Below are 18,623 nucleotides of genomic sequence, written 5' to 3' on the forward strand. Positions count from 1 at the left end.
ATTATTTATCTCAAAAGATAATCTTATAAAAAAATCAGAAAAGAACCACAAATCTAAACTTTTATATATGAAAAGCACTCAGTCAGCTCTACCTAAAACCCTCAGGGTGCGAACTCACTCATCAACAGTTTTGTTTTTTTTGTGTGTGTTTGTTTTGTTTGCTTGTTTGTTTTTTATATCAGGAGGTTGAGGGCAGAAATGGGTACAAGGAAATAATCGTCACCATTAATCACCACCTTTGATCACCAACACGTCCTAACCGGTCAGCAATAGCCAGGCTGCCACTGCTTCTGTTTCCTGACCTCAATGAGGCCCTTGTTCAGCTATTAAAAGTGTGCCTTTCTAAACTTTAACTTGTTCCCCCAAATTTTCTATTTAATGGCCTCAGAGTCATTAACAAAAGCATCTTAATCTAACCTTAAGTCATTATTAAAGCCTCATTTCACCTATGATGCACACTGTGAATGTGTCTCCCGACATTAAGATTAAAAGAACTTGAGTTAGCCTAGCTCCTGGGACTCAATTGATTTCCTTAATTATTAAACTCAATCCCAATCCATACGGCTCCTCGAGAGAGACTCATAAATTCTAGCTGCCTGACACTTCTTCGGTCCTGTTTTCTACCCTCTGCAACCCTTGTTACATCAGCGGCTGGTGTAACACCGTATCCTACCTTTACCTGTATTAATTTCCTCACTAAATTAACCTCTATCAAAATTTCTTGCTATACTTGTTAAAAGTCCTTAATCATAAAAATTTTATTGAAACTAATTCTATTATTGTATAAAATCATTACTTTAATTAAATACACAGATTAAAAGAAAAGCATCTTCATAATAATCCACAAGTAATAATGCCCAGTACAACAGGACTTTCCCATGAGATTCTCACACTACATTAAAGGGAGTGGGGATTCCCTCACACCCATTCATAACATGCCAGAGAAAAATGGCAGTGGCAACAATGTGAAGGCACAGCAGTCGCAAGAGATATTCTGGAGCCAGAGCCCTCAGGGCCTTGCCTATCTGGGATTCACCCATCAGCGTCTTGCTTCCTGGTGAGCCAAACTCCCAAGCTCAACTGCGACATGCTGACATGGCCACTGGCAGTTAAGTCCTGGAGCAGATCAGTTTATGAAGACGACTATTCGCTAAAACCAGTTTAATAGAGGAGCCAACTGATGCTATTTTTTAATTGTTTTATCAGTGGGGGAATGTGGATGCACGTGCCACAGAGTCCATATACCAGAGGACAGCCTTAGGGAGTTTATGAGTTCTGAAATCACACTCAGGTAGTCAATCTCAATGACAACTGCTTTTACCGACTGAACCACCTTGTCACCTAAAAATGACAGCATTTTAAAATAGATACTTTAATCTCCTTAACATTAACCTCTCATTTACCGTGCCTATTCATAATAACAATGAATTATAAATTTGATCCTCTTGTGATCCATCTCATATCAATATCAAGCTTGATCAGAATACTCAAAAGAAAGGAGTTCCTGGGTTGAACTTAACATTCATGATACCGGGGAAAGAATTAGAAGAAAGAGGAATGACAGAAAAAAGTAAACAATAATGATTTTTATATAAAAAATAAAGCAATACATGGAGAAAGGGTAGAGGAAGAGGCTAAGTAACAAGAAGTGATAGCAGTAAGATGATCGGAGACAAAATTAAAGTCTGATTGTGTGCACTCTCGTTTGTGTATGCACGTGGAGGGGTAGGCATACATGTGTGTGTGTGCACATGCATGTGACCATAGGTAGGCATACATGGGTGTGTGTGCACATGCATGTGGAGGGGTAGGCATACATGGGTGTGTGTGCACATGCAGGTGACCAAAGGTAGGCATACATGGGTAGGTGTGTACATGCATGTGGTCAAGAATAGGCATACATGGGTGGGTGTGCACATGCATGTGACCGAGGGTAGGCATACATGGGTGGGTGTGTACATGCATGTGGAAGGGTAGGCGTACATGCAAGTCAAACTGTTTACCAACTGAAAGTGAGACAGTTTTTAGACTTATGTATTTATGTATACAGTGTTCGCCTGCTTGTATGCCTGCATGCCAGAAGATGGCACCAGATATCATTACAGATGGTTATGAACCACCACGTGGTTGCCGGGATCTGAACCCAAGACCTCTAGAATTTCAGCCAGTGCTCTTAAGCTCTGAGCCACCCCTCCAGTCCCCAAGGCTGAGACATATTTTAGTCCCCTGGCCCCTTCCTTTTCTCCAGTCCCGGTGACCCATATGTTTCACAGTATCATCTGAATTATAAAGCCTTGGCCTACAGTGGTGTCAACTTTGACAGCTATAAGATATGCCCAGTTAATTCCATGTGAGTTACATAGATCCAGGGGTAATGTGCAGCCAGAATTAAAAGATGAGCGTGAGACAAAAAGGCCTAGGAAGACAGGGAAAAGGAACTGCCCGCAAACACAGAAAGGACTACAAATGGAGTAGCTGTTGTTTAAACTCCATACTCGGGCTAGCAAAGCAGATTTAACAGCTCAGGGAATGTAAGAAAGGAGACACGAGAAGCAAATCTCAAAAATGTCATCCTAGATCCTTAAAACTGTAAGTTCAAGAGTTATAATACACAGTGAAGTGAAATGAATGCTCATAGAGGAAATTATCACAAAGCAGCATGAAAAACTGGCCATTAAACTGTCATTTGTCTAGATAAAGACCAACTCTAAAAGGAAAACTATTGTCACAATGGAATTATCTGAGGTCTTCAGAATATTTTAAGTGAGGTAAAAATTTTTGACAGAAAATTAAAGGGAAAAAGGATTATATCCAAGATCATTAAAAGTTTTAGAAGTTATTTTCAATAACTCTTCCTACTTTTTTCCTGTAAGTCGTGTAAAAGGACCGACTTAAAGCAGCCATCTACAAACCTGTGTTTTTCCAGACGGCACTGACTCAGACCAGCCAAAACTGTATTCTAAACTGGTCCTGCATTGTTCAGAAAAGGAAGTGCTACACCGGGCTTAGAGAGGCCCGTCAGTGGATTCTAACATCAACATAGACCCGATGACGGCGAAATATCCAACTTTCAGAAAATGGTTTTCTCCTGAATATCGCTATCACTTTTAATTACATTGTTTCTGACTTTAAAAGCATAGATCGTGTTATTATTGCCAAAACACAAACAGTTACATAAAGGAAGGGGGCCGTGGTCCAATGAAAACTCAGATAAGGACCATTCTGGCTCAGAGAAGACCGCGGTTCAGCTCCAAGAAAACCATAAAGTGTCGGACTTGCAAGGTCGGTCTCCACAGATGGTGGATTTGTGGAAAGAGCAATGCGAGACAATGTAAGAGTGGCTTGTATGCATCATCTGCAGTCAGAGCTTCGGCCCTTGGCCATCCGACTTTTTCCTAAGGAAAAACATGAAGAACTGGAGAAAGTATTCCTTGCTTCTTTGTGTCCCTTGAGATTTCAGCTGAGAGGCTCTAGAAGGGGCAAGATATTTTCCCTTGTGGAAGTCATGACATTAGCATCCCTTCTGAACCCTCCACATCTCTCTCCTTCCCGAAAATGCATCCGTTCTTTTCTAATCTCAGAAGCTAAGCAGGGATCTGTGCGGTTAGCTCTTGGCCAGTACATCTTTTAAGGTTCTATCCCACACTGTCACAGTCCCGCACTGAATGCCATAGCGTGAGATTCCGTGTCTCAGAAGGTGTTGTCATTGACAAGCCCATAAAGGCATTTTTGCTCAGCCTGCTGTCCTAAAGCCAACACACAAAAACAACTCTAAAATATCGGCAAAAAATATCCCACTTCCGACACGGAAACTGTCTCAACCACAAACCCTGCAGTGTGATGCTTGTCTGGAATGCACTGTGTAGTCTGGGCTGGATTAGGTAACCAGCCTCAGGGCACACTTCCTCAGATCCCAGAGAAACAAAGATGTCTCCTACCAGTGATCTGGGGTGTACTTAGTCATTGAACTTGACTTCCGTGCATGAGGACAGACCATTGGAGAAGCAGAGACGATTCCCGAGAACATTTAACATCACAAGCACAAGGAGTGCAGGGGGAGCTACAAGAGAACGCATGACATCCTGCTCTTCCTGTGGGATAATTTGGCTCCTTATCGCAAGGAAGTGGCCAGGAGTGGAGCAGAGGGGACAGAGGAGAGGAAACGGTGATGAGCCGAGGTCAGCCAGCCTGTGATCTCATGGTTCTGCTCTTGGCTGTGCTGGCCTCATAATGCTGAAAATACAAAAGGAAACTGTATCCTGTAAAAGAGTAACTCTGGGAACACAGGAAGTTTTCAATACAGAAAACTATAAGGGCACAAATAATGTCCGCCACAACTATCCTCTCTGTTGGTGCCACTCCCGGCACAACTTCACAATACATGCACACACACACACACCATACACACACACACACACACACACACACACACACACACAAAACAATTAATAATCTGTCACACCCAGAAATGAGAAATTGATATAAGAAGAAAAAGGTCAAGATATTAGAGACAAACTATTTGGTTTCCTAGACAGAAAAGACCAGAAAAATTATTTGGGGCTTGCTCACCCACTCTTCCCCTCAAATATTACGGAAATGAACTCGTCAGGCTGCAGGGCAATGTAACCCAGGTCCTCGTGCCTACAAAACAAGCATTTCACCCCCTGAGCTGTCTCCCCAGCACCAGACAAGCTCTGCGGTGTTTTTATTCCTTTCCTTTATTCCATTTATTTTCTCCTTTTCTCGAGAACAATTGTGCACATATTAAATTTCTTTTGTCTGCCCTATCTGTCACCTTTATGCTCATACACGACTTTTTTTTTCATTTTATTTCATTTAATTTTCTCAAAATTATTCATGGTGCCCTGTGGGTGTTTTCTGCTCTGCAATCCATTTTTCTTTTACATTACTTCTAGTGGGGGATGCTTTTTTTTTTTCTGTCTCTTCTATTAACCTGGCGCAATTGGGGAGCAAGGGCCTCCAGTGACCGAACAGACGAATGAAAACCTTAGTGGAGATTGTCTCCACCATTGTGAATGGTTGGAAGCAGAGCCGGTGTGGGGTCTCTGGGGAAATATGGGAGAAATAAACATACGTCTGTGATTATGGTTCACGTGCCTCTCTCTTTCTGCACCAAGATCTCCAGAGACTCACCACCCTGACCAACTGCTTTGGGGGAGATCACGGCCAGCTTCTTGGGTGAGCTGTGACTGGGATGGCGAGGAGAGAAAATGACTCCACTGGGTTCTTGTGGTCTGTTGCAGACACAGCCGCAGGTTTGTTCTTACCTCACGGGGAAACGGAAGAAGAAAAGCTTTGGTCCTCTCACAGATGCGTGCTGCAAGCAGAGGAAGGGACTGTGCAAGAGAACACGGGGCCCTTGAGACAGGCGTCAACCTGCTTAGGGATGCTGAGCATTCTGCCGGTCATACTGGGTACATTTCCTCCTTAGCGGCGAGTAGAAAGAAGCAAGAAGTTCTCTCTCAAGCCTTTTCTAAGAGGGAATACTGGAAGTCAGAAGTGCAGGCACATATCTGGTCCTCATTCTGTAGGCCAGTTCAAAAGCACCAGAAGGGCAAGATGAGATTGATCTACTAGTAAAAGAGGGCCAGCAGATCTTGCCTGCCTGTGTAGAGACTCTCTGACAGTGGTAGGAAAACTATCCCAGGCACAGCCCTTACGTCACAAGAGAAATGAGACAGTGGACACACGCCTAGCTGTACAAGGATTCTAAGATATCTCCCATGGTCTTCTGAAAGGTTCCCAGGAAGACAGGATGCCAATTATTCATCACGGTGGTCCATTTATCACCATACTTTGTACAGGATGGCCTCCTCCCTTCTTTATTTCACTTCTCCACAGTCTCATGGAGTTACCTGGAATCTCATCCTAAAGAAACCACTTGCAGCCAAGCCCTTGACTCGAGTGCAGCTTCATGGGAAGCTACCCTAAGATATAGCCTTCTAGGAGGAAGACACTAGTTCCACCCTGTCTCAGTGGCTCCTCCTGATGAAAAAAAAAAAAAAAAAAAAAAAAAAAAAAACAAAAACAAAAAAAAAAAAAGGGTGAAGGTCTAGTGTATTCTCAAATCAGCTACTGGGCTTACCCAATTTTCAGCAGATATCCCGGTCAGAGGCCACAGGTGAGGCCTCACGAATTCACGCTTTTTGAATGTTCAACACCTGATACAAAAGCAGTGTCTATCAGTGTGGTTTCTCTTTCCCTTTCCAAAACCTGTGAGTGACCTTCCACCTTCCCAGGAAACATACTTATGCCGGTACCTAGCTCAGCCTGGATCCACCATTTGCATGTGTTTTATCAAATCAATGTAGATTTTTTTTTTTATTAAAAATTTCCACCTCCTCCTATCCTCCCATTTCTCTCCCACTCCTCCCACTCCCCCTCTCCCTCCCTCTCCAGTTCTAAGAAAAGTCAGGGTGCCCTGCCCTATGGGAAGTCCAAGGCCCTCCCAACTCCATCCAGGTCTAGGAAGTTGTGCGTCCAAACAGACTAGGCTCCCACAAAGCCAGTACATGAAGTAGAATCAAAACCCGGTGTCATTATCATTGGCTTCTCAGTCCACCCTCATTGTCAGCCACATTCAGAGAGTCCAGTTTGATCACATGCTCATTCAGTCCCAGTCCAGCTGGCCTTGGTGAGCTCCCATTAGATCAGTCCCACCATCTCCGTGGGTTGACACACCCCTCGCAGTTTTAAGAGCTATCTTTAAATTCTTTTGTTTCAAATCAAATTTTGCTCAAATGAAACAAGGCCACTGCCCTTCACACAAACTTAAGCTTTCTGATTTTTGCCAACATGAATTTTTAGATACAAGTATACCTTTAACTTTTTATATCAAGTCCATGTAGGATATTTATCATAATGATTGACCCCTCAGCTTCCTAGAGAATAATGAACCATTCCAGTTGTGTCTTCATCTAGAAAAGGAAAGTAGGATGCAGTACTTCTTGCCCTGAAGACACAACAAGAAAAGGTACAGACTCCTAATTTAGGTGCCATAGAATTTTCACCTTGCTTCTCTCGTTCCTAAAAGTCGATCTCATTTTCCAGTTAGAGGTCTCTCTTCTTCTAGCATACAAAGAAAATCTACTGCTCCTTTCCCGTTTCCATTTAAATGTCTTACCTCACGATTGCTCCTTTCCTCTCAATACACCCATCTATCCCTCTGACCATTTCTCTTATTTTCCCTGAACCCATGAGTCCCTTTTCTTTCCTCCCTGTTAGCTTTCTACAACTAACCTATTTCACAAAACGCAGTGAAAACCCCCCATCACCATGGTGTCCCTTGGTCTTGGCTGATGTTTTGCTTCAGGTCCACAAGGGGCTCTCAGAACCTCACTGAGATGCTCTGCGGTCTTCAGGAACATATCCTTTAGCAACCTACGTGGTGTTTTGCCCTTCCCACTCTAACTTCTCTAAAAATTAACCAGAGAGAAACACTTGTGGTCCCAGTGAGAGAATAATGTGCTCCTGGTAGCAATAAACACATTCTCTCTTCGGTTGATCAAACAAAATATTCAGATGGAAGTTGCTGAGCCCAGACTTCACATTCCTCCCAGGATCCCCGAGGCCCCACTCTTCCTGTGCAAGCTTGCAGACTTCCCTAAGCCCTGCCAGGGACCACCAGGGCCCAACTCAGAACAAACAGGAAGCAGGGTGTGTGCGCCAGGTGAAATGAACTCAAAGACACAGGAAAAGCTCAACGCCAGATTTCTATCATTGCCTCAGTGATATCCTGCACCTTGGTTAACTACACAACTCAGCCTCCCCTCCAGGTCTGGACAGAGTTCAGATACCATCTGTCCTAACTCTCACCCAAAGAAGGAACTCTGGCGGAAGCATTCCTACAGTTCTGCTGTGCAACATCTGCCTGTTTGTAGAAGAGCCTGAGAAACAATGTGGACAGACTCGGCTCCCTCGTTTTTGCATGTCATTTGGGTCTTCGCTTGTGCATTTTGGTCTTCTGGTTCTGCTCGCTACTTACTCACTTACTCAGCACTCTCTATAGGGAGGGTATTCTCTTCCTTGCGCTGCTCTTAACATGCTTGATTTCAAGGCCAGTTTCAAACCTAGTAACTTCAGCCACTATAATATTTATATACTTACTAAATAAGTATAAATAAGATAAAATGTTATGGCCATATTATTATGCACCACTGGTCTACTTCATTATAGGCAAATATAAAGCTTAGAAGTGATTGTTAAACATTCCTCATAAATTGTGTGTGGTGGAACATGCCTATAATCCCAGCACCTGGGCAGGTGAAGAGAGGGTCAGAAATTCCCTGACACCTTGGGCTATATCTAAAGCAAGACCCTGTCTCAAATTTTAAAAGAATAAATTCTCATGGCATATTAGAGTGGATATCAGCCATTATTTGATTTCTTCTACATTTTTGAATACTCAGTCAGAGGAATGAGGAAAATAATGGCACATGAATTTTTTTGTAATATCAAACTTTAAAAACATCAAAGTATCCCAAGCTTTTTTTTTTTCCATCTCATGCATACAGCCCAGCACCACACCTGAAAAGAATTATAAGCAAAACTGAAAGAGCAATGAAAATGAATAAGATGAACAGGAAGAAAGTGAATACTAAAATAGACAGCAAGTCTGAGGCTCCAGAAATTAGGAAGAATCACGTGGAGTGTGGCTAGACATGGGAAGTAAACTTTAAGAAACTGTTTTTGCGTAGGTGTCCATGGGGGAAAATGCAGATTTGTAAGTATATAAATATTTTTTAAAAGCTATAAGCCTCTTTTCCCTTCAGAGCTTGAGTGGTCAAACACTAGACCCTGCCACGTCAAATACTTGGCAGAAACAGGCTGAGAACAGGGAAGGAGAACTAGAAAGCAAAGAGACATGAAAGAAAACAGGAAAAAAGCAAAGGAGCAACAGAATAAGCCAAACATATTTGCCTCACGTAACCGCCATTCCTGCCAAACGAAAGGCAAAGAAGGAGCGTTTCACTGTCAGCCATCCGTCTCTTGTGGGCTTTACCGTAACTCCATTTATGATGGTTTCTGCAGTATTCAGCAGAAACATTTCCTACCCTCAGAATCTGGTAAGCATTTGCGGCAAAGGACATAGCGTAAATACTGAGAATGAGAAAACCTAAGTGATACAGCCCTGGACGGGGTGTGCAGAAAGAGAGAAAGAACAGTTCCTTCTGGCTTCAGAACATGTCTAGTTCTGAACAAAAAGAGTTGTGTGGGGGCTTGTTCTGCACTGGGCTGTGTTTGGCTTTGTCTGCTTTGGTTTTGCTTTCCAGAGGAGAGCATCTGCTGAGAGACCTTCGGAAAGGCAAAGCAACTCTGCTGACGCTTTAGCTGTGTTTGCTGAAAGACAACAGCAGCAGATGCAAGAAGACACTCGCTGAAGAATGATTTCACACTCCCTGCATCCCGGTCTGGGTTTTTTCTTTTCCTCTGGCCTCTATACTGCCTTCCATTTGCATGACGTTTTTCTTGCTGAGTAGAGCAGAACAAGAAAATCCAAACTTACAGACTCCTCACTGGGTGTCCTGAGAGTCTGAAGCTGTTTCCCAGTGCACTCAGGATAGTTTCCCAGGCTGTCTACAAAAATCTCTCCCATGTCTACGAATTTATTTTCGAGTTTGGTGTTTCTACCCATTAACTCTTCCAGATTGGTTTAGTCACTTTGGAAGCTCCCTGTTGTACAAAATTATACCTGACGTTCAGTCCAGGCTGCTTCATATTAACACAAGAATATAATGAGCAAAAACAATTTAAAACAAGAAGCACAGATACTAGACATGTTTCAAATGCAGTAATAAAAGACGTAGGTTTATTATTATTTATTATTATCGTTAATTTCTGGTCACACCAGGACAGTTTCACAACAGTCCAAACTGATTGTTTACACCCACAATATGCTCACACTGTGGTAACCTGGCTCTGAAAAGACATAGTTCTTTTCTTTTTAAATATAAGACATGGCCCTTGCACCTATATAGTTGACAATTTGAACTTCGCCACTTGAAACCTTGAGCGGGCCATCAGGAGAACAAGAGGTCTCAGGGGGACCAGATCTGCCAACACAGCCTTGAACAAGGAGAATCCCTGCAGAGGCAAAGAGAGAGAGGCCTCCAGCCTGCAAACAGCAGGGTGGGAAGTCTGAGAAAGGGAACCTTTGAGAGCATTCAGGAACAGCCAGCAAAGCTAGAGAGGAAGCCAGCAGAGAGAGTAAATTAATCCGCTAAGAAACTTTCAATCTTTTGAATTCTACGCAGAGTTCATTTTCTTCTCTTTAGGATACCAAGTACATTTAAGCAGGCTTTTCTTTTTACTCTCATTTTCTTTCATTTCTTCCTCAATTATCTCGGTCTCTATTTTTTCTCTGTCTCTTTTTTTAGGAACTTGCTTTTTTTCAAAGAGTTTAAGGTTCACAGCAAAGTTGAGAGGAAAGTGCAGAGATTGCCAACCAGAGTGGTGCATCTGTTCTGGTGATGAACCTGCATTGGCATGGTCATTCTAGCCACGATCCACCACCTGTCACACTTTACAGCAGAGACCCAGGAACAGAATGCATGCCCACCCGTGCTCAGTCTCAAAATGAGTGGTTAGGAAGACGTGCAAGTACATCAGGGTCCCAAGGTGGACTAAGCATGTACTGAGCCTCGGTTGCTCTGTTTGGGGAATTTTATGGGCATTTACTTTTGCATTTTGTATAGAGATACTTACTCTGGTGTTTGAATAGGAATGACCCCCATAGACTCACATGTTTGAATGCTTGGCCCATGGGGAGTGCCACTATTAAGTGGTATGGCCTTGTTAGAGTGGGTGTAGCCTCGTTGGAGGGTGTGTGTCACTGTAGAGGTGGGCTTTGAGGTCTCAGATGCTCAAGTTTGGCAAGTGTGAGATGGTTTTTCCTTCTGCTGCCTGCACATCGTGATGTAGGACTCACCGCGTCTGCCTCCAGGCCACCATGTCCTACCATAATGGTAACAGACTAAATCTCTGAAACTGTAAACCAGCCCCGAATAAACATTTTCCTTTATAACAGTAGCCATGGTCATGGTGTCTCTTCACAGCAGTAGAAACCCAGGCTAAGACACTTGCCTACTTTCAACTCCATTGGAAAAGTAAAATGTCACCAAAAGAACTGTACATAAGAAGAAGACTCTAAAGTTTGGGAGCACCTCTGAATTTTCTCTCCCTTAAAGTTGTATAACCCCAGATAAGCCCCATACAGTTTATGTTCAAATGGAATCCTGCGGGTTATTGTAAAATCTCTGGTTCTATTGTTTTCTTCTAGAATTCCTGTAAAATCTCCGCACCTAATTGGGTCAAAGGTCATATGAAATTGTAAAGGACCAATAGAAAAGGGAAAGGAATGAACATTAGGATAGTAACTGTGAAAGTTACTATCTATTGCCAATTTGATTGGATTACAGAATTCACACACAGAAAGAAGAGACCACACAGCTTACACAATGACTGATTTAACGTCCCTTTCTCTAATGTGATGAGGTTAAGGAGACATTTTCATTTTCCAGAGGATCCAGCACCTAGCCTACATCTGGTTCCTCACGACTACCTGTAACTCTAACTCCAGGGCACCAGTGCCTCTGACCGCTGTGGTCATGTGCATTCATATGCACATGCTCACACAAAGACACACACACACACATACACACACACAATTTGAAATGATTAAAAAAACAGTTCTTTTAAAAAACTTTTAAATAACAGAAACTTATGGAGAAACCTACAAGAAGAGCAAAGTGCTTGATGCTCTTATCATAAACTGCCTGAGTAGGCTCTGCTTTGCACGCCTATAAATTAGCCGGGGAATGTGAGCTGTTCTGGAAAGTATATTCTCCTTCCTTCACAAATATTTCCTTTTCCAACAGAAAGTTCCATTTTGAAATTTTAGACCTTTTATTTTTCAAATACCATATATAATAAAAATATATATTAAATGTATATGCATTAAAATACATATTAAATATGTATATATATATTTCATTTGTTCTCTGTCTCAGGCTAAAGTGGGGGGGGTGATCCAGTGTAATTTTAATTTGGAGTGAGAAAAAATTTAATACTTTTTTTGTCTTAAACTTAATCTATACAGGTTATGAAGAATAAGAGGTCATCCAAGAAGCCACAAATGTCTCAAGAGAAAACCTGGTAAGCTTCAGGTGATTGATTTCTGCTACATATAGAAATGTTTTACTCTCTTAGACCATAAGATGTCATAGGCAACACCTAACCAAAAGGCACAAAGACACAATAAGCTGCCAACTCTAAATCAAGCACAGCAAGGAGGGGAAAGGTGCCCTGAGAAAGATGTTTACTTAAAGATCCATGAAGCCTATTGCACTTCAGTTCTTCCAAGGATGCTAGAGTTTCATGGAAGAGGCCATATTTGGACAACACACCCTAGGCAAGTGAGGGAACTGAGATGGACTCAACACTAGTGAAATTGTCTCAATGTTGAGAATACTCTGGTTCTCTCCTGCTATTGCCAATCAGTAGGATGGGGGTCTTTGTGTTATAGCTGGATGAAAATGACAGAGAAAGAACAGGTTTCTCAGTATTGGCAGTAGTTCCAGGCATTTGGGTACCAGAGAACAACAGTCTGGACCAACAGATACTTGTGGTTCCAATCTCAAGGGGCCAGAGATCTACATAGGTGTTAGGTCAGAGACTTACTGGTCTGAACCTCCAGTCAGTAACCTTATATTAAGTGAATGACAGCTTATAATGCCACCTGGCATTTGCCAGGAGTGTTAAAGATCTCAAATCTTAGGAGTCAGAACCCTTTGCTCCTAACAGAAACTGGTGTTACAAGTTGTTGGGCCTTGATCTTCAGAATACAAGTGGGTGAAGATCTTCAGAATACAAGAAACTCTTGAACTCTCCTAGTGGTTGTGACTTACTGCTATGGGACAGTGGTCTTGTACCCTGTCACTTGTATTGTTTTAATAAGACACTGATTGGCCAGAAGCCAGGCAGGAAGTAGAGGCAGGACTACAAGAACAGAAGCATTCTGAGAAGAGGAAAGGGTCAGTCTGCAGTCATTACCCAGCCACAGAGGAAGCAAGATGAGAATGTCTTGCTGATAAAAGTTACCAAGCCATTTGGCTAACACAGACAATAATTATGGGTTAATATAAGTTGTAAGAGTTAATAAGAAACCTGAGCTAATAGGCCAACCAGTTTATAATTAATATAGACCTCTGTGTGTTTCTTTGGGACTGAACAACTGCAGGACCAGGCGAGACAGAAACCTCTGTCAACAACTAATAGCCTCTCATGATTAGTTTACATAAACTATGCCAACACAAATGTGTCTTAAATATGTATGCTCTCTGTCACATGCAGTAGGTGGGAGCTACATGCCAGTTTTAAAACATTGCAAAGGTATAGCAGATGTGATCAGAGGACACTCAGATGCTGGCAGCATTTATTTTTCAGTGGCGCACTAGGTCACAGTGAAATGCTCTGATCTTAAAAAGCAGATGACCCCCTAACTGAAGCAGCAGTGTAGAGAAAATAGGAGTGTTTGATACTCCTCCTTCCCTCTTTAACCAAGGACTCGGGGTTAGAGCTAACGAGTAGACTGGCAGAGAAGGAAGGACGGATCACTTGGCTAAGGGTAGCGCTCTCTGTTTGTGGTCTCACAAGTTGACAGACTCATAATCTGAAGCTTGGCAGGGTTTTAAAAGGAAAGTCAATATGTGGACCCCAAAACAAACAGACATTTAACAGAAGTAGCAAAGCAGTGGCCTTACCAGGGGCTAAGAATGGCACTGTCCTACATACTTCATGAGCCTCCTAGCCAAAAATGAAGTGTCGTTTTCCAAAATAAATTCACTGTTACAGTCATCATTAACTCAGATAGAATGGGAATATTATAGACAGAGAAAACAAGACTGAAGAGTTCAATGCCCATGAGTGTAGGCTTACATGTGGTCTCTTAACATAAACACTGGTGTCAGAAAAGAGAAGTGACCATGCAGAATACTTAAGAAGGCTCTTGGTTCAGTACATCTCCACTCAGTCCCCATCCCCACAGTCTCACTGCCTCTACATCAGCACACAAGAGACCACCCTTCTAACCATCAAATGTTGCCCACACCAGTAGGATCCTCCTTAAGCTAATACCCAGGCAAGGGCAGGGTGGATACCCTTAAAGTTTTCACTGCAACATCCGTTCTTGCCTCTTCCTGGCCCAAGTTCTGTCTTCACTATAAAAGATGTTTCTCCCCCATAGAAATTGATAGAGTAGAGACAAACACCTTGAACACTTTTTGCATTGGGGAAAGGCATCTGAAATCCAGTCTATAAAAGCCAGGGACTGGCCAGAGGCACAGCAAAGATTCTGTAGCAATGCCATCGGGATCTGCACTATCCAGCAAGGCTATTTACCCTACAGTGAGGCATCCTCTTCAGTGTCCACCACAGCATTAATATGGACACAAATGGGAAAAGAAGAAGGAACCAGATGGCCAAGATAGAGGCTGCAGGCGGAATGATCAGGGGATATCTTCTCATTGAGGATCTCCAAAGAGGAAAAGCAAGTTCTTCCCAGCAGGAGGAGACAATTACTGTGAAACAATCACCACATTTGTTTCCCTTCCTTTTCTAAATGAGGCTTTTAATCACGCTTATTATTCTCCCTTCTCTGCTACAGTACACGGGTGAAGGCACCATGTTCTTTGGTTTCTATGATGCTACAGAGCTACTCAAAGCTGCATGGGCACCCTGCTGAAAGGATTTTCTAGATGCAGGGTGCAACACAGTTATTAAAGGGAGTCATGGGTTGAATTGTGTCTAATCCTAGGAAATAAATCCTAAACCCCCAGTACCTCAAAATGGGAACTCACTTGAAAATAGGGTAATTACATACACAATTACATATCATAAGGAGGAGAATAGGCCCATAGTGCACTATAACTGCTGCTATACAAAAGGGAAATTTGTAGACATACAGCACAAGGTGAGAACACCAGATGAAGATGAGGCAGAGATTAGGGTGATGTCACTACTTACAGTGGCTATGACCATGGGAGAGTCATAAGCAGGCGATGGGTGACTGGAGGAGACACGTGGTCCCAGAAACCTGAGCCACACAGAAAGAACAAACAGCATAATTCTGGAATTCTTGACTAGAAAAAGCATGCATACTTGGAGGTGGCTGTTGTGCTTCAGGATATGGAAGCTAAGTCCAAAAGGCGAATAGAAAAAGGATGCTTCCCTGCAGTGCAACCTCCATCCATTCTCCTAGACAGCTGTAAGTGTTCCTGCAGATGAGGGCCAATCTCCAAAAGTAGGAGAGAGAGAAGTTGACAGGAACGTCAATTTCCATTAACCAATAAAAGCAACACATATACAGAAGGACTTCCCACCCTGTTTCCCCTTTTCACCCTAAATTTGTATCAATAGACCAAAATCCATACCAATGCAAAGTATTCATCTCTGTATCAGGCAAACACCATTTTTCTTTATAATCCTTCAACCAATTAGGTAAGGTAAGAAGACTGTGGAATTCAGTTCCTTCCCTCTCTCTTTCGCAACATAGCCATGAGTTGAGGGCTTTGATCCACCACAAATTCCCACAGTGATAGTCTACCTCATCACAGGCATCAAAACTAACAAGGGAAGAACTAGAAAAATGGTTGGTCCAGGGATTACAAGCACTCGCTGCTCTCCCAGAAGACCCAGGTTTTGTTCCCAACACCCACATAGCATCTTACAATCACCTATAATCCAGTTACAGGATATCTGCCATCCTTTTCTGGCATCCATGGGCACCATGTACAATGAGTGTTGCCCATTGTGTATGCAGATAAAATTCTCATAAAAAGAAGAGCGAATAAATCATTTTTAATAACAGAAACAGTGGACCATGAACAGAACTTCCAAACTTATGAGACAAAATAATTCTTTCTTTTTTTCCTAGGCTGACTTACTGAAATTACTTCTTAAGTAACAGAAAACTTACTAACAAATGGTAATCACATCTGAGATATACTTTCACAGAAATATTTAGATTCATGTTTTCAAAAGCAAAGTTGGGCATCATAACATTACCACATTAGTACACAAAATCACATCATCACAGACACCAACAAGCCTGGATTCCTTAGGCCCCAGTATCCTCTGAGTTTTATTTCATATTTGGATACCATCCTTGTGTACTAATCTAACTTCTCTATGTGTAATACATCAATGGTAGATAACCCCAACAATCAGTAGAGAGTCCTGATGTTCAAGAGACACCTTACTCAGTCCTGTGTCTGGAGCAAGTCTCTCCTCTCTAGAGTGCAATACCACAGGAGAATACAGAAAACAGGCTGCTTATCCCCTGAGCTCTTACATAGATCATAACAGAAGCCTTCTGTCATAAGAGAGTGTCTTAGTTAAGGTTTTAATTGCTGTGATGAAACACCATGACCAAAGAAGCAACTTGGGGATTTATTCAGCTTATGTTTCTGCATCACAGTTTATTATCAAAGGAAGTCAGGATAGGAACTCAAACAGGGCAGAAACCCGGAGCCAGGAGCTGATGCAGAGGCCATGGAGGAATGCTGCTTGGTGGCTTACTCCTCATGGCTTGCTCAGCCTGCTTTCTTATAGAATCCAGAACCACCAGCCCAGGGGTGACTCTACCCACAATGGGATGAACCCTCTGCATCAATCACTAATTAAGAAAATGCCTTAAAGCCAGATCATATGGAGGCATTTTTCCTGTTGAGGCTCCCTCTATAGATTCCAGCTTGTGTCAAGTGAACATAAAACTAGCAGCGCAGAGAGCTAAATGGTCCTCCACCAAGCCTTGCTACCTCTGCCTTCCTCAAATTCATATGATGTTTTCAACTTTAAGAGGAGCAATTGTTATACTTTTTTCCTTCATTAAAATTGGTGTGTTAGCTTCTCATCAGTCCTCATTGTTCGCCATGATCAGAGAGTCCGGTTTTATCCCATGCTGTTTCAGTCACAGTCCAGCTGGCTTTGGTGAGCTCCCAATAGATCAGCCCCACTGTCTCAGTGGGTGGGTGCACCCCTCGTGGTCCTGACATCCTTGCTCGTGTTCTCCCTCCATCTGCTTCTCATTGGGACCTTGGGAGCTCAGTCCGGTGCTCCAGTGTGGGTCTCTGTCTCTATCTCCATCCATCACCAGATGAAGGTTCTATGGTGATATGAAAGATATTCGTCAGTAATAGGATAGGGTCAGTTCAGGTTCCCTATCCTCAGCTTCCCAAGGGACTAACTGGGTACATCGCCTTGGGCTCCTGGGAGCCACTCTAGGTTCAAGTCTCTTGCCAACACTAAGGTGGCTCTTTTAACTAAGATATGTGCTTCCCTGCTCCCCTATCCAACCTTCCTTTATCCCAATCTTCCCATGGGATAAAACCGGACTCTCTGAATATGGCCGACAATGAGGGCTGCTGAGAAGCCAAGGACAATGCCACTGGGTTTTGATCCTACTTCATGTTCTGGCTTTGTGGGAGCCTAGCCAGTTTGGATGTCCACCTTCCTAGACCCGGGATGGAGCGGGGAGGACTTTGGACTTTCCACAGGGCAGGGAACCCTGCTGCCCCTCAGACTGGAGAGGGAGGGGGAGAGGAGTGGGGGGAGGGGGAGAGAAGAGGAAGGAGGGGGGAAAAGGGGGACGGGGAGGGAAATGGGAGGCGGGGAGGAGGCGGAAATTTTTTTTCAATAAAAAATTATATTTTAAAAAAAAATTGTGAGAAGACTAGACAGCTTGTTAAAATTTTTGAAGAAAGAGAAAAGGCAAAGGTGAAAAATGCTAAATTTTAAGGCAGAAATGACTCTTTTTAATAAACCTTTTAAACCATTAAAAAAAATTGGTGTGTTACCAGAACACAGTATGTGAGGCCCAAAGTTTGTCCTGACTGGCAGGCCCACCTTCAGTTCTACAGTGCTGCTAGGACTGACCTGTGCCTCTCTGAGAGTCTGCACAGCCACTACACACCTTCTGACATAGGATGTCTCACCAAACCTGGAGTGAAAGACAAGAGTAGTAAAACAGTTACTGAACCATGCATGCTTGCCACCTAAGTGTAAGTCTTAAATCCTGCTGCCCTTTGATTTTTATCCATACAAAGCACCTTTTCTCCTCTATAACCCTGAACAATGGATCTCACAACAACTTTATAATCTCATTTGCAAAAGAAAATTCTTCCTCATAAGAGAAATAGGTAAATCTGTTCATACAGCTTTTACTTCATTTTTGAAACTAGCTTCATCTTTGAACCTAGTTGCAGATTGTACCCTTTAAATGATGTAATTTCAAAGCCAGGAGACCAGGGATGGGGAGATGGCTCAGTGGAGTGCTTACCAGAAGAGTATGAAGGCCTGGGTTTGTTACTGGAGCCAGTGTGTTTTAAAAGCCAGGTGAGTTTATGTATGTATAAACTCAGTTCCAGGGAGGCAAATATGAGAGATCCTTGGGCCTTTCTAGTGAATGAGTCTAAATTAATCAATGAGATCCAGGTTCAGTAAGACACCGGTCAAAGACATAAGGTGGAGAAAGACTAAAGAATATAGACAACTAACTTTGACTTCTTATCTACCCACACAAACATGGAGAGTTGAAAGAGAGAGAA

General features: G+C 42.7%; 2 long non-coding RNA genes across 3 annotated transcripts in view; one reads left to right on the forward strand and one right to left on the reverse strand.

Annotated features, from left to right (window-relative positions):
* The window catches only part of LOC126503159 (uncharacterized), a 1,076,305-nt gene that overhangs the window by 590,657 nt on the left and 467,025 nt on the right, over positions 1–18,623 (forward strand). The window lies entirely within an intron of this gene.
* Positions 16,132–18,623, reverse strand: part of LOC126503164 (uncharacterized) — a 158,804-nt gene continuing 156,312 nt past the window's right edge. Inside the window, exons 3-4 of the long non-coding RNA XR_007592194.1 lie at positions 17,953–18,016; positions 16,132–17,182 (exon numbers count right to left, since the gene is read on the reverse strand). This is a non-coding gene — a long non-coding RNA (uncharacterized lncRNA). The remainder of the gene's footprint in view (positions 17,183–17,952; positions 18,017–18,623) is intronic.

Source organism: Alexandromys fortis, unplaced genomic scaffold, assembly GCF_014885135.2.
Source record: "Alexandromys fortis isolate MF-2015 unplaced genomic scaffold, M_Fortis_MF-2015_v1.1 scaffold_43, whole genome shotgun sequence".
Taxonomy (NCBI): domain Eukaryota; kingdom Metazoa; phylum Chordata; class Mammalia; order Rodentia; family Cricetidae; genus Alexandromys; species Alexandromys fortis.